Below are 11,580 nucleotides of genomic sequence, written 5' to 3'. Positions count from 1 at the left end.
ATTTTTCTTTTGATTGCAGCGCCGCTTTTGTCACACATTCAGTTATAAATAGTTGTCTCGTGAGTTCATAGAGTGAACAGGTACCCCCACTTTTTGTGCCAAGACGTCAGCTGCTGTGTCAAAATTCACAGGGATTATTCACAAATGGTTTTGGAAGTATTTTAGTTGCAGGGCTGCAATGGTTCGGTAACATAAGGTGCAACACGATTTAACAGCTTTGCATCAGTGTTTTATTATTTCTGAGTGTCTTTTTATTTAAGATAGTGGTCAAGAATCTGTCAAGAAAAGGTTCCCTTTCTAAAATACAATTCAGATTTTCACCATCCAACCAAAGGAATGCTTCAGGAATGTGGCCCCATAATCATCATAAAATGAGTAATACAACTTATATCTGAGTTCAGTTGATGTTTCTGAACATAACACATACAAATCTTTGACTTTTCGTTAAATTACGTTTCATATAAAGCTTTACACTGAGCTGCAAGTCAAGACTTATATTGCCTAATATCACAATTGTGTACAGCATACGACATCTTTACATTGCTGTAGTTGTTTTTAATGAGACAATATGTAATTTGGATTTCTACCAACACACAGTCAGCATATTTAGTAGGCCTATGTCTTCCGAAACACAAGGAAAGTTGTGTAAAAGTATGTCTTAGTCATCAAGATTTCTTTCTTTAATGTTACGTTGAAGCCATAACAATGTGCTCATTTTAACATGTCTCATGTGTGATATAACTTTAAACATTTAATCCTAACTTTGAAGCTATTTAACGGGAAATCTACAGGTGATAGATGATTGAATTCATGTTTTAATAAAGGGGAAAAAAAGGATTTCATGGTGAATACAAGTGTAAAATTGCATGCAGAAATGATTAACAATTGCCACACAGTACAATACGACAAAGAGAGGCTAGGACTGGTGCCAGGGAACATTTTTCAAGCTGGCTGGCACATTTGTTTCACAGTCAGGAATTGACTCAGGGAGCTGAATCAACTGCAGGCCTCTCCTGATCAGCTCAGCGCTCCCCGTTCTTTTGTTTGAATCCTCTAGTGGCATTCAGGACAATTTTTAGCTCACGTCCAGGCGGGTAGTGAGTATAAGATGACTACATCAGCAGTCAGTTTCCTCTCCACTGTGTTTTTCTTTGGAAGGCAGAAAGGTGTTGGCAGAGTACAGCCCCAATTTGCTCTCTTTAAGTCCTGTGTCCTCTCTGTACAGGATTCCCTGTTGGCTCTGCACATTCCCTTCTGAGTAAATATGTAGGCCAAAGAAAGTGAGCAATGCTGTTTAGTAGCCAACCAAAGAACATCGTGACAAACATCATTAATGACTAACATAACTTAGCCATTACCAAGGAAAAGGAAATCATTAAAAAAATATTGAATGAAAAGCAAAGACATACATCCTTACAGTTAAATGTCCCAGTGTGTACTAGGACATTTTGAGGAATAGCTCAATTAATTTGAAAGAAATATATAAATGACAAAATACAAAAAATATAACCAGTAATTGAGCCAGCTGTTATTAAAACCTGAACACAACTGAGAGAGTTATCAAGCGAGCAAAAAAGATGAGACACGTTACGTTAGCTAGAAAAAGTGATAAAAAAAAATGTAGTGGATGAACGGATAAAATAGTTAGCTAAAGTAATGGAAAATGGTGAAACAGTTGAAAAAGTTAGTTAGCTAACGGATTAATTGTTGAAACAGTTAGCTAATGGATTAATGTTTGAGCTAACGTTAAAAGTAACGGATTGATTGAAATAGTTAACTAATGGATTAACGGTTGGAATAGTAACGTTGGCTAATGGATTAATGTTTGAGTTAAAAGTAACAGAATGATGATTGAAATAGTTAACTAATGGATCAATAGTTGAAATAGTAATGTTAGCTAATGGGAATGAGATAAAGCTAAAAAAATTAAATAACAAAGAGTTGAAATAGTTAGCTAAAACCTAAATGTAGCCTAATGGGTACAAACAGTTGAAATAGCTAGCTAAAGGACTGCTTTGCTACAACTAATGGATAATAGACTAGTTAGCTAATGGGTGAAATAGATAGATATGGATGTAAAAAAGGTTAAAATGGTGGATAAACAGTTGAGTTAGCAAAAAGAAATGGATGGGTGAACTAAATGCTGATGTGAAGTAATCAAGACTAACACAAAACAGTGATTTATTTGATTCGGGATTGGATGACCTATATAGAAACTGGATGAATTTAATGGCAGTGAAAATGCTCTGAGGCTCAGCTGAGGTGGAGTTCACAAGATAAATGTGGACTATTGTCTGTTTGTGTTTTTTTTCTTTCTGTGGATCTTTGAATCTTCCACAGAGCACCTGTCTCCACTTCCTTGTTCCAATGACTCCTGTTTGCTCCATCCATGAAAGATTGGCTGGGAACATCCTTTATCCGAGAGGAAACCATATGCTGAGAAATTCACACCCCTCGCACCAATTTGGGAATCACCGGTAGGACTTCCTAAAGAATAAAAATACATAAAAATATAGTCTAAATAAAGGGAGGAGAGGGCAGAGTATCATGACCCGGGTCAACTACCCTTTGTTGTCTCATTGCATGTGTGTGTGTGTGTGTGTGTGGGTGTGTGTGTGTGTGTGTGTGTGTGCCTGTGTGTGTGACAGAAAGAGTCTGTATGTGTTTGTGTGTGAGCAGCTGACACATGTTTTGTTCTTATTTACTTTCAATAAAAAACTCCATATTTGTTTTTTATGTGTTTATTGCAGTAGATAATGACGTTGCCATTTCACCACAGTTGTGAAAACGATTAAATAGATTTCAATTGAACTTTTTGAAACGTTTTTATTTTCTAATTGTTACACAGGTACACAGTTTGACCACGCTATGGTCAGGATGTTGTTTGATAAGGGAGATTTGTAAGACTCTATTACTTTTCAGCAGTAATCTATTGATATCTATTTAATACACTGTATTTCTGACATACTAAATTATGCATTTGGTGTCTCTTTCTCTATTTAAATATAAAAACCAAAAGTCTACCATCTTAATGAATGAAAGTTTCTATTTCATTTATTTCTGTTATTGCAACTTAAAGATTGGGTCAGAAACCAAGTTACAGTATCATATTTCTAGATGAATGTTTAAATTGTGTGAACGTACAACCAGGACAAATGTCTAGACACTGTTTTGTATTTTTCTTCTTCAATAACACAATAAGTCTGAAAGCTGTCTCTTACGCAGGAAGTGTATTTGTGCTCATGTTATTGGATTATGAGCTTCAAACAAATATCAAACACATTTCCACTGAAATAGCAAACAGTTCACTTCCAGTTCCCTAAAAGCTGACGGTGTGTTCCTCCCTCCGCAGGTCCTGTCTCGTCTCTGTGGGACCGGTCTGTCCTGTCACGTCTGTACAATCTGTAACACAGTCTGTAACACAGTCGTACTGACAGAAAACGCTCATTTCTAAAAGTAAAATTCTGATTCAATGTTGTCTTAGTGTGGAAGTTGCTGTAGTGGTTGGGTTTTGCAGATGCTGTAAAGATGATTAGTTGTACTGTCACTTGTTGCCACCAGGGGTCAGCTGTGCACAGGACTACATGAGGCTCACTGGGATATTAAACCTTTACCAGGTGTTAAAAAACTAAAAATGTACTTATTGACAGGTAATGTGACAACTTTTATGAATAGAATAAAACATATTGGGTTGATATGCAAACTGTACAAACTTAACATTCGGTATTTCTATTTAAATAACATAATTCCAATACATTGATTGATTATATCTGATTTATAAATTAACAGGTGTAAAATAAAAAATGACCCTGATGATTAATAATATATAGAATTATTTAAGTATTTAAAACAGAAGTTAATCTGTTATTTTACAGGCTGATTTATTAATTTAAATACTCAATTATAATCTGTAAAATGTCTGATTTATCAGCTTTTATTATATTTGCAGATGATTTAAAGGGAAATCTTTCTTGCATTTTGACTAATTAGTACATAAATATTGATAATATCAATCAATATTGGCCTAAAGCAACCTTTTTCTCAGTAAAATCCTGGCCTGCATATTAAATTGAGTTGTGCTTATAGTAAAATGTATAAGATATTCATGAGATAACATTTTTTTTTTTTTACAAAACAAGAGTCCAGAGTGAGAATATAAGAGAGTGAGGGACGTGTAGAGCACGTGTGATCCAGGTGAGGTGACGTGCTCCAGTAATCCCTGACAGACGTCCTGCTGTGGTCACGCACAGCAGGATATTTCAAGCTCCAGCTCTGCTGTCATTATTACATTACCTGTAGGGTAACATGTCACTCAAATGATTTCATATGGTACACTGTAAGTTAGATTGTGCATCCTCATCTTAACAGAGAGATTTTAAACTAGATCATTTTATAAGCATGGTCAATTTTAAATGTCCCGTGACTGAAGAATTCTGCTAATTTACTGGTTGATGCAATTTGCTGTTTTGTTTTAAGTCTATTGTTTGTGCTTTTATGTGAAACTTTTATGCTGCCGTCTTGGCCTGCACTAAATCTCAGGAAATAAAACAACACAATAAATGCAATACAATTATATCATAATTACATAATGTGTGTATAACCAAATGTCATAATGTGAAATAAGGTATTATAAATCAACAACGAGGAATATTTCAGCTAACAGCAATACATGTAAAGGTTGTAATGTAGACAGTGTAAAGAGTCTGTATTACTAATAAATCTAATGTAAATTAATTAAACAATCATCAGGCTTGTAAACAGCTTCATACAAAATGTTCAGGTGAAATGCATGATAAATAGGTGTATTATAACATATTCGTATATACATAAAGGGCCATGTCCATAATGCTCACCCTGTGTTACGTTCTCGTTGTTTGTCCTTATTTTTCCAGTAGTCTCTTGTAATACTTTTTGCGTTATAAATATTGCTGTAGAACCACTTATACACATAAAATAATTGTACATCACATGTATAACATTATCATATTATTATACAGTGAAAAGGCAGTACTTGCGAGGCTCATATAACACATGTAAAATAACCAATAATAGGGTAAAATCTTGCCAAATATTCATCATAGGTCTTCATTATTTTATTTGTTTAGTTCTGCAGAGGTCCAGAGTTGCTACTTCATTAATGTAATACCTCAGATATTCAGACATATGTGGATGTGTGTGTGAATCCGGGCGGGTACACTCAGGCGGCTTCTGATTACTGTCCGATGACAATTACAGCTCGATCTACGGAGAGGACGGTAGGCAATAATGTGTGCCGTTAAGAATCTGCTTTGATTGGGTTTTATTACCATTTAAATACATCACACTTCTTTATTTAGTGGAAACAGTTGAAATGTGGAGTTAAGTCTTCTGAATGTTGTATGATTCTGCATATCCGACATCATTAAGCATGTTTCCAGGTTTTTGTCTTCCAGCATGTTGTAAACATCAGAGGGAGATTATGGCCCTAAAATCCATTGACAGATTCTTGTAGTGTGTATTGTTAATTTTTTTATTTGAACTGATCATCTTTACTGTTTTTCTTAACAGCTGTGAAACTATTTCGGTCCCTTTACTGTATGAAAATGTCAATCCATTTTCATATTATTCTGTCTTCAGATTATTCTGTCTTCAGAACAATTCAAACAAATTATTTTTAGGGTTTCTTAGGCAGAGAAGAGAGCAGCCTTGAGCAAAATATTATGTATCGCAGAGCAAGATGCAACCACTCCTTTTTAACTTTTAATATAAATTCTTTGGACAACATCGATATTGTAACCGTGTTTTCTTTCAATACACCATTCAATAGTTGAACTGGAAGGAGAAGTTTAATTTCTTGCTCAAGCAAAAGTACTGTACATGATTTAAATATGAGGAAGATTCTGAGAATCAGCTACTTTCTGAAAGGGCCATTGTGGCCTAAACAGCACAGAAGACAGCAACAATAACTACAACAAAGGAAACTAAAGAAAGAGAAAGCAACACAGGACAGCACAGCGTGTAGGGGGAGTAAGGACAGACTGAGGTAATACATTAATATTAGTATTAATAGTACAACTGCTACTAAACTAGCAGCTGTGGCACAATATATCAACTGGACAGTGTTTTAGGGCTGAAATTGTGAGATATTTAAATGTGTGAGGTGTGGCAGATCCAACAAAAACAGGAATCAAAATAATAAATGAATGGGACTAACAGATGTTTCATATTGTAATGGACAGTGAGCGTTATATGAAAGTATCCTACCAACCATCAACTAGGGCCCATCTCTAACATAGGTTAGTAGATACAATGTAAAAACAACTATGACAAGGGTACTTTTCATCCCTACAGAATTCCCAGACAATATATGGATACAACAGGCACCATTTCCATTGAAATTGACGGGGGCAGTAACCTGCTCGTGAACTTTGAACAGCAGGAACACTGCTCTGTAACAGCACACAGAGACGAGTCAAACAGTGGGCGACTAAGATTCGCCACATCCTTTTGTTGTCGGGTTGAGCGAATGTCAAGGCCAGCTCAATAAGTCTTTATCTTGGCTCTGGGGTGTGGGTGTGTGTGTGTGGGTGTGTGTGTGTGTGTGTGTGTGTGTGTGTGTGTGTGTGTGTGTGTGTGTGTTAGTCAGCCAGCGTATATGACTAAAAGAGAGAGGAAAAATAATGACTATGTGCATTTTCCTTTGTAAATGCTCATTGGTAAATGTGTGTCTATGAATGAGTGTGTTCTCGCTGTGCTGTTTGCAGCGTCTGGAAAGTCCATTTGTGTGGCGTTCAGGATGCCAGTGTCTCACACTGGGAGGCCGTCTGTCTCGCCCCTATCCACTCCACTCAGCTCTGTCGCTCAGTGACTGACCCTTAATCAGAGGAAGGTTGTCTGATGCGAGCACAGACGGATAAATCACTCCTCACCCTGGGCTGCTATCTGGGTCGCGCGTAGCCAGGTTGTCCCGTCAGCGGACTGGCCCTCCGCCCGGGCCCTCCAAAGCTAACAGCCATTTGGTATTGAGCCCTTTGGTGAGGAGGACCCTGACTGCCACTGCCCTCTGGAGAATAATAGTCCACATTCTGTGCATATCAGTATTTATATTGCTGTGGAGAGGCTTTGTTGTTGATGTACTGTATCCTCACAATCTGCAGACTTTCAAAAGACATATCACTTTTTAATCTGCCATTGTGTTTTGTCTTTGTTTCCCTCATGTAATTATTTTTTCCGTACGCATTGTCTCGTTCCTGTAGCCTTTATTATGTTGAAAATGTACTGTGTTTTTATTGTCTTTTAACTGTATTGTCATTTTGGCCAAGACTCTCAAAAAAGAGATTCACAGAGACTATTCTGGTAAAATAAGGATTAAAAGACTTTTACTTTTATGTATATATTGATATCTATTTAACAAAAGCCAGTCTACTTAGGTAGCATTAGGCCTACCAGAATTTAAAATACTGCATTGTACATTAAATGTGGCTTTAGTAAAAAATACCTAAGTAGCAGCAAAATGCTATGAATAATAGCATCGAATGATGCACATACATTTTATTTCAGTCAGTTAGGGCTAATTGTTAGCTAGCTAATTAATGCTAGCTAACCTGCTAAATAATGTTAACAGCTAACAGAAAATGTCAAGCAGCATATGGTAAACAAACTTCACAAGTACAAGATAAAAAAAAGCATATTTTTTCAAGAATGTAAATGAAGTTCAGTTTGTCTCTGTCTTCTTGTTTCTTGATTGCAGAAGAATATTTTTTTAAGGTATAGTCCGACAAAACACTTCGATAATGTGCTTGATCATTTTCCACCCCATGCCATAACAAACGTTGTTATGTTTGCCATTGAACAATTAAAGCAGACGTTGTTAAGAGATTAAGAAAATGAAAATGATTCGAAAACAATCACCAAGCCTCTTATTGTAATTACCAAGAATTGTGGTCAGTTTTTGTGCAGCCTAATTGAATAATGGTCATATCAGTGAACAAGTGGGAGTGCGGAGTGATTTACCGCACAGAGGAGCGTGCTTATCTTTCCCTCTGTCCCATGCAGGAAACACTGGGATGTCACCAGGCAGATTAAAAGCTTGGCACAGCTGATACGGAGCGCTCAAAATGGATGGGGTGGGGACCTCTTGACTGCTGTGCTACGGGTTTTGGAGGGGAGGGGACGGTCGGTGGTGTGACCTTACAGTGTGAGTCCGGTTTGGCAGGGTTTCATTCAAAATCTGGGAATTCCACTGGAAGTTAAGAGGGGGGGAAAAAAAGATATAATATCATGTAACTTGAATGGAATTTTGAATAGTAAGCATATTTTTGGCTCAACGTTTGCCAAGTTTTCCTTTTTTCTCACATTGAACTGCCCTCAAAGGAAAAATGGAATTTATCAACGTTGCTGAATATATTAAAGAAAATCTAAAAGAATTGGGATTTTGTCTACAAGTAAAGTTTAAAAGAGATGCTATATTTGCAGGATCACTTGCTTGTCTTTTAATTCAAGTGAATGTCTGTTGGTGACTGTGCAGCTGTATCACTTATAATTGAATTCCTGACAGCTGCAATGCTTGGAATTTTAAACAGTTCTTACAAGGGCTGAAAAACAAGCGGGGCATTTTATTTCAAATGCAAATAGAGAGGCTAAACATGGCACAACATCAGAGCAAACTGCTGTTATTTTTCTATGTAGCCACCGACGTATTCTCTGCCCTTCAAGCAGAAGCACTCTTTGCCTCTCGAATTGAGGTGATATATGCAGACTGAAGAGAGGTGTTTGATGGGAACACAGGCAGACAGATCTGGAGGAGCAGCTGCATAGAGGACGCTGGGACAAATATAGAAAGGGGACAAGGGCCAAAACATATCACACATTTTTTCCCATTAACAGCATAGGTTTGAATCTAACTTGGCGCCAATTAGTTGCAGTATAGGCGCACGGACTTAAAAATAGAGCATGGCAGGGGTGGCAATACACCCGGAACGCAGAGACAGATATCTCTGTCATGGCGGCGTGTGATTTCACGTGTAATCATGTGAAGGAAAAATAACAGTATCACCAGCTGGTTCGTTATAACTCTGTGACGTGAAAGGTTATGATGTGACAAATGGAACCTCAGACATTTGTTGCTATTACCTGCCATGCTGTTCTGAGTGCAGAGCTTCAGCTCAGACCTATTTTCAGACTGATTCCAGAATGTTTGGCAGGACCTGTGCTGCTGTATCAGTGTAACCAGCCGTTTTTAACCGCTTGGTTTCAACATTCGTCTCTTATCTCTGGAGCGGAGGGGCTGGAATGAGGGGCATGCAGGCTTCAGGCCTACCTGTTTACTCTGAGGGCTTCCTCCATTGTCGTCCCCCCACCCAGCTTCCTTTGACGGATTTTTCACATTTTTGTGCTCGTTGTTGTTTTGGGAACGGGTCATGGGCTCGGCACATGGGAGCCTCCTGTGGCATTCCTGAATCTCTTGTCTGGTCGGGCTCAGCAGGAATTCTTTCCTACAGCACATATCGTCCATTTCATACACACCTGAGATATTTTTACAGCAGTAAACTAAACAGTGTGACAAGAGTGTCAACACTTTATCCTCTGATACTGAGCTGAAACCTGATAACTGTTGTATGTTCCTTTGATTCCTTAACGTCAGCCCCAGGTTTACTGAGGAATGAAGTCATCCCTTGTCGACTAATCCCTTTCACTACAGAAATAGACTCAACTCAGTCCAGTATTGGTGGCTGTTATGCAACTCATGATAGTTCATGGTTAAGCATATACACAACCGGCTAATGCCCTCAGTAATACGTAATCTACTGGACTAAACTTAATTGTATTTCTTGAACGAACATTGTTTTGTTGCACGTGTATTTTTGCATTGGCCTAAAAAAGCGTGTTTGCTATTAAAGGAATGTCCGTGTTATTTTTAAGTGTCTTATTTTATACTAACATGCCCTTTGTGTGTTCAGATCACACAGGGTCAAAGACACAAATAATCCCTGATATAATTTAATAATTCATAAAGGGTTGTTGTTTTTATTAAGAGGTAATAAGGTGAATGTTCTCTCCTTTCATTGAAAACAAGTGCTCTTCTAAGGGTCCTGCGAATGGAGAGCTCCTTAATCCTTATTATCTAAAGAGGTCCTCAATGAGATTACAACCCCACGAATATTACAAGCGGACACCAATTTACCATCTGCTGCCACTGGTGGAGAAAACCCTGCTCTCCTTTTAGTTTATAATCTTCTGCAGGTACAATGCTGTGCTCTAATTAAAATATGCTTTGTTCTACTGTAATGCAACTGGTCTAATCCCTCTCAAACCAGTGTTAGTATAATTTCACTTCACTCATTGTAAGAATGAATTGGGGGGATTTTATTTGTTTTCAAAATAACTATTTTGGTTAAGACAATATATTCCGAGGGGGAAAACGTCTATAGAAACATGTTTCCGGTCTATTTAACATATAAAACATATAATGAATAAATCTCAGGTTCTTAGTCCACCTCTTCGTCCTGCTATGACAGCTCTACGTACATCTGTGCGACACACCTTTGCCAAGAGGATTTCCAAGCAATGCACTTGCAGCGGAGATTAACGTTGTGCAAAGATTAAGCAAATTAACCAGGATGGTGTCTCCAGAAATAAACTGTTGCTGTGCACTTAGTTCAACAGCCTTCGTCATGTAGAGCACGGAATAACATTTGATGAATTCTTTCAAAACGGTTGGGAATTTCATGATGCCGGCGTAAGGTGAGTGCAATTATTGTATACTTATTTGCTTGTTCGCTGCCTCCAGTTATAATCTGTACTTGTGTGCTACACTTGCAGCAGTAGAAATTGGTATGGTTGTGAATCTTAACCACATCTTGTTTTTGATTGGAATTTGTTGCTCACAATTACTACACATTTTCCTCCTGAATATCCCAAAAATAATGTCATGTTGGTCTATTAAATACATTTTTGATTATAATTTTTGTTATCACTTTTAACACAATCTGTTTTAGCAAAAATAAAAATTAATTATCACTTCATTTTCCATGTGACATGTACAATAATCAGGAAATGTAATATTCAAAAAGTAGTAATTGATGGATTTGAAGTCTTTTAAGACATCTTATTTGTATTAAATACAACATAGGCTATAGGTTTACATACATCATAACATTGTATTTCCATGTTCTATATTAAAGGCATAATACTGAAATATGGTATACTAAGTAAATACTGGTAAGAGAGAATAACCTGTCAAACATTTCTGTATCAATTGTTAAGTTCTCTCCTGTGTTGTTAAAACCCAGGTAATCAAATAATTGAAGATGCCCGTCACATGACAGGTTTCTCAGAAGTCACGTCATGTACCTGATGGCCCGGTCCAACGAAGACAACAACATATGTTTACAAGACCTCATTTGGCTGTTTACACATCAGCTGTTTACACCTCATGAACCATTTAAGTTGACATGGTGTTATGTTTCTGTTTGGACCTAATTGCAGAAGTTGAGACGCAAATGTCTCTTTAGACATTTGATCATAAACCAAACCATGTTTTACTCTTGTCATGATTATTTGTTACTGCATCACTCACAGCTATTAGGCTATTTAATACCT

This window comes from Pholis gunnellus (genome assembly GCF_910591455.1).
Source record: "Pholis gunnellus genome assembly, chromosome: 20".
Taxonomy (NCBI): Eukaryota; Metazoa; Chordata; class Actinopteri; order Perciformes; family Pholidae; genus Pholis; species Pholis gunnellus.
Note: the sequence above shows the minus strand (reverse complement) of the source record.